At 47.9% G+C, this 5,627-nt stretch overlaps 1 long non-coding RNA gene across 2 annotated transcripts in view; it reads left to right on the top strand.

The window, feature by feature from the left end:
- LOC110483649 (uncharacterized) overlaps positions 1-5,627 on the top strand; it is a 56,081-nt gene that overhangs the window by 24,894 nt on the left and 25,560 nt on the right. For both annotated transcript variants that reach the window (XR_014957312.1, XR_014957313.1), the window contains exon 2: positions 3,663-3,847. This is a non-coding gene — a long non-coding RNA (uncharacterized LOC110483649). The remainder of the gene's footprint in view (positions 1-3,662; positions 3,848-5,627) is intronic.

The following is a 5,627-nucleotide window of genomic DNA, read 5'->3' as shown; positions in this document are numbered from 1 at the left end:
GTAAACCCAGCTTTTCCCACTTACACAGAGCTAATTACAGGAAAGGGCAAGGCAGGAGTGGGCAGCCTGCTGTGCTGTGCACCCCAGTGGGAGCAGCAGGGCTCCCCAGGCTGGATCCCGGTGCCATCCCGGGTCTGCTCCCCACTGGGGCCCTCACAGCTCACTGCTGACCAGCTTGGACAGGCTCAGGGCCACTGCTGTGGCATCCTGCCCGTGCTGCCCGTGTGGCACAGGGTCCATGCAGGGCTGAGCAGAGCTCTCCCTGCCTTGTGCCACCTGCTGCGCCTGCTGCTCCTGTTAAGGAGGAATGAAGAGAGATGCTTCTTGCCCCCCAAACAGCCAACCTTTATAATTTTAGGGGGTTTTACTTGATTAATGGAGCTGTTCCTACCTTTATTCCTACAAGGTCAAACCATTTGTTTTCATGAGGTATGCTAATGTAATCTATTTTTTCTTCTTCCTCAGCCATCTCTTTTAAAAAAAAAAATCTTAGATGTTTGTTTGGGAAAGTGTTGTTAGATGTATTTTTATGTGACATATTTATGCACACTGTGGCTGATCTGAATTCAGATTAGTGATTCTGCACTACAGCAATAACTGATAGGTTGTAATGTTTATAAACGCTGCTTTGAGATTTAAATTTAAGAGACAAGCATAGGAAATAGATCTTACCACAATACACTGTAACCAAATGGAGTCCCAATAAAGAGGAATAAAGAAAACAAATTTTATATCTGGGCATTTGCATTCTCCCAGATGCTGGGTACCATCTGCCAGGATGTTTTAGCTTTGGCAGTAAGCTGCAGTTTAACACCTATAAACACAGTGATTTCTTCCCCTTTTCTCCTCTGTCCTCATTTTTGCAAGGGAAGGATACACACGGTAATAACTTGGGGTTAACATTTTCTGGGAAGGACTTTGATGGGAGAGCAGGTTTGTATCTTCCAGAGCATTCATATTTTGGATGCAACAAGGCTGCAGACTGTGGTTATTGTTTTGAAGAAATCCATGTATGTGTGACATGTATTCATGTGCAGTTCACATGTACTAATTACTCAGTGTTTCAATTCCAACCTTATTGCTCCATGCTTGGTGCATCTGAAGGATGTATAGATTTCCTAGAATTCAAGATTTTACTGGAGGGATGGTATTTATTGAAATATTGAGAAGCCTTATCTAGTTTTGGTTTTGTTCTGAATCCCATGGATTCTGCACAAAGATAAGATTTATTAGAATTTTGAATGCTTAGTTGTGGGCATTATTTCCATTGGATTGGGAGCAAATTCAAAACTGGAGAACTGGGCATTCACATGGTCCAAGAACTGAAAAGTACAACTAGCACTGGGTTATTTTTTCCCTGTTTGAATTAAGCTGACAGCAGCCATTACATTATGACTGAAAAGTTTATTTACTATATAAAGACCATATTTTCCCTTCTTATCCCAGCTTTCCTTGGCTTCCATTGCTTGGCAGTATCCCCTTAACCACTAACACCCAGAGGCGTGGTATTAAACTGGGATGAGACATGAACATGCAGAAGAATATTGGAGATTTAAGTGGGTATGGTTCTAAGAAAACCAGTGGAAAAGATGTTTACTTCAAGCATCTGTAGCACCTAATTGAAGCAGTGATATTTTCTGTAAGAACACAGGGAATACTTTTCTGCTTTCTCTTTGGCTTTGAATTTCACTTTGAATTGATGTGACATAATCCATGGAATTATTTTCTCACAGCTGCAATGGAAACTTTCTGCCAGTAGACAAGGATGTGTTAATCGGGGGGAAAAGCTGACATTCAGTTCATCTTTGGTACTTTCTGGAGTCTTTGTTTAGGAACTGTTGCTCCCCCCTAATTAATTGAAACACAGTACACAGTAAACACTATTACTTTTGAACTATTAATGTTGCTATAAATTTGAATGGTGGGAAAGGGTGGCAGACTGTGATCAAAAGGGAGCTGATCTACAGCTGCGTGTGAAATTATTGCCAGTACTAAATGTGACAGAGACTGAAACCCGTGTTAATGTGCCCATAAAGGATGATGTAGTGCTCCTGAGCCTGCTGTATTGGCATTGCCAAATGAATTCCCATGAATCTAATATAGGAGAACATAAAAGAACCCCTATCACCTTTAGGGCATCTGCAAGTGCTGCTGGTTGGTACTTCATCCATATTGCTTCTCTCAGGCAGCTCTAATTGGAAGGCTGAGCCCCCACCAGTGGACTTGGCAGCAGTGGTCAGGGAGGGCAGCCCTGCCATGATGGGGGACCAGCCAGAGATGCCAGCAGTGGTTCCTGGCTGAGGGAAGGCTCCTGGCATGGTGGTCTCACCCTTGGAGAGGCTGTGGAGTGTGGGAAGGCTGTCAGAGCTCCCTGAGCACACCTCCCTGACAAGGTGCAGGTACTGGAGGTGTAATTAAATACAGCTACACCCTGGTCAGCAATTTCAGCTCGTTATGGTCCATCAGTGGTCTCATGGTCCTCCAGTGCCATTCCAGAATAGTCACTGTGTGTGTTTAATGGGAACACATGGGCAGCAATGCCCTTTTCTGCTCTGCATCCTGCTTTTTTGAGGCACAGGGGTCTTACAGCAACCATCTGTTCTAAAAGCTACAGATTTAAGCTTCCCAATCTTTTTGACTGTATCAATCTGTATTTGTATTGGTCACTAATCTCCCAGGCGCACATCACAAAAGGCAGGTAGGCATTAGGCACAGCAAGTCCCAGCAGGCAGGGACTGCTCCCTGTTGCAGCTGCATGGCCAGGAGGGCTCACCCACTGCTCAGGCATCCACCAGCATTTCAGCCTTTTGCTCCATCCTCTTGCCCCACGAGGAAACCCCTGCCAGAGCTGCCCAGAGCCCTGCTGACCACCTGGTGCTTCTCTTGTGTCACCACTGAGGCACAGATTGACACTGGCAGGGAGCCTGAACCCTTTGTTCAGAGAATTGAGCTGGTTTTATACATTTCTCCAAGGCACAGCATTTCCTCACGTGGCACTTCTCACCACGTGATTGTCACGCATTGCCAGGTCAGCAACACATGCTGGAAATGTCCTTCTGTGGGGTGACCACACACTGCTCACCCTCTGTCACCTTGTGCAGGCTCATTTCTGCCAGGCTCTGCTGCATGACACCTCCTGTCCCTGAGGTCAGGCAGAGACAAGCTGCTCTGGGCCACTACAAGCCTCTCTGTGCCACCATGTGCTGCCCTGTGCCACCCTGTGCCTCTCTGTTCCACCATGTCCCCCTCTGTTCCACCATGTCCCCCTCTGTTCCACCATGTCCCTCTCTGTGCCACCATGTCCCTCTCTGTGCCACCCTGTGCCTCTCTGTGCCATCCTGTGCCTCTCTGTGCCATCACGTGCTGCTCTATGCTGCCATGGTGCTCCGCAGGCGTGTCCCACAGGCTGTAACTCAATTTTATCCTGGGTCTCCCCACACACTTGGACTTGCCCATGGACAGCTGCCCATGAGCCCCCAGTGACTGCCCCAGCCATGTGCCAAAGGAGGGAAAATGGGTTCCCACACCTCACTCATCTCTCCAACCCTCTGTTTCCTAAATGGGTTCCCACACCTCACTCATCTCTCCAACCCTCTGTTTCCTCACGCAAACAGGAGATGTTTCAAAAATGTACTACTTAATTTTTTTTTTCCAAAATACAGATTAAAATTTCTCAGAGATCTTTGAAGATTCAAATTCAACTGGATATATTTGAAAGTTCTTTTTAATCAGCATCAGATCCCTCATCTGAGCCATATGGAGGAGCAGAGGAACAAACTGGGGCTGAGGAGGTGGGACAGAGTGGGTGACACACCAAACAGCCTCACCAGCAAGTCACACTATGCAGGTAAGGCCAAATGGGGAGACTCCGGGCACTGTGGTGCACACAGTCATGGCCAGCACAACGGAGCATTGGAGTGCCATCAGGGTGGCTGGAAAAAATATATTTTCTCATTTAGCCAACTGTATCATTCTGCAGTCATGTTTTGGAGGTTAACAATGAACAGAAGAGGCTACTGCTGCAAGTGCTTCAGAGACAGGGACTTCATCTTGCAAAAGGGTTATTGACAGCCCTGACTGAAAACAGCAGGACAGTGTTTGGGCTGTACAGGCAGGGCCAGCAATGGGCTTGGAGCAGAGGTAGCTTCATGAATGTATCTGTGGGGAAAAGGGCCAGAGTAGAAATGGCCCCAGCTGCTGCAGACAGTGCCGTGCCAGTGCCTGGCTTTCACAAGCCTCTGCAGAACAGCAGAAAGGTAATACCCCCCTCATTATGGGGACCACTGTCCAAACATTTCCTCTGGGAACAGCTGAAAGGCAAGCTAATGTCCATTCCTGGACAAAGCTTTGCTCCTCTTGGCCAGCTGTCAGCCTGACTGGTGGACATGATCTTGGCTGTGGAGTTCCATGCCCAGGAGGAGGCTGCTCCATCCAAGGCTCACAGCATTTCCCAGCAGGAAGAGCTTTGGGGTTTGCACAGACTGGCAGAGCTGCACGTTGGGAAGAGGGGGGGTGGGCTGGCTCCCCTCACTCTCCCTCCCTGCCAGTGTCACTCCAAAGCATTTTGTGGGATGGCTTTTGGCCAGATGAGAGCAGAGTCTGACCCACTGAGCGGCCAAGGGGTTGCCAGAGGCCCAGCACGGGGCTGCTGGTGAGGGTGCAGCCCAGAGCAGGGTGGGAGCACCACCTCCTGCTCAGCTGAACTCTCATTCTCTCACTTTTCATAAATAGAGCAGGGCTTTATTCCAGGATTAGTCCTGGGCACAGGCATGGCTCCTTAAGGCCCTGGGAGCAGCACAGAGCTGAACTGAACTCATGGTCTCCATTGGTGTGCACAAAGAGCAGCTGGGGGAAGGGCTGTGGTACCTGACAAACACAGAGCCAGAGGTGAAAAGGAAGTTCAGACTTTACCTCCAGCTTCCCATGCATTCAAAAGTGACTTGGATTCCCTTTTCCATCTTAAAAGCTCTTCTAGCCCTGCCTGACTCCAAGTGCAGAAAGAGCCTTGATTTTGCCACTCTTTTCCAGCTCTCAGCCGTGTTGTTTTTTCCTCAGCAAGATTATTCTGAGTGCAAACTGATGGGCTGGGGAGGGCAGAGCTCCTGCCCAGCTCTGCACCTGTGGGACCTGAGCCTCCCACTCGTGTCACCATGAGGTTGGATGCTGGGAGGCTCCTGCTGGTGACAGCTCTTTTGGGGGGACACGGTGGCCTTTCACAATTCCACAAATACCCAGAAATTGACAGGGTATCTCAAATTTTTTTTTTACCATTGCAAGTACTGTCATTCTTTGCTGGTACCTTTTGCCTGGGTTGTAAAGGAAGTGCACAGTGTTGGGCACTAAAATAGAAAATATTTATTTAAAGAAGTCAAATGTTCTAATTTCTTCTCTCTTCTGGTGGCTGTAAATTAATGGCAGTTCAGCGCTCTGCTGAAATAAGTGCAGTGGGATTGTGGGAGAGCTCTTTTTAGACAGAAATATAAATATACACCACTTTAATTGTGTATATTTAATGTACACCCACTCATTTGATTTTTAATGTGAACAAGGCTTCAGCAGGCTCCAAAGAGCATTGATACCCACTCTCATTCTGCCCTGGAGTGGTCCCAGCCAGGGACCCCCAGCTT

Source organism: Lonchura striata, chromosome 9 (assembly GCF_050655825.1).
Source record: "Lonchura striata isolate lonStrDom1 chromosome 9, ASM5065582v1, whole genome shotgun sequence".
Taxonomy (NCBI): Eukaryota; Metazoa; Chordata; class Aves; order Passeriformes; family Estrildidae; genus Lonchura; species Lonchura striata.
This window is presented reverse-complemented; position numbering and strand designations above follow the sequence as displayed.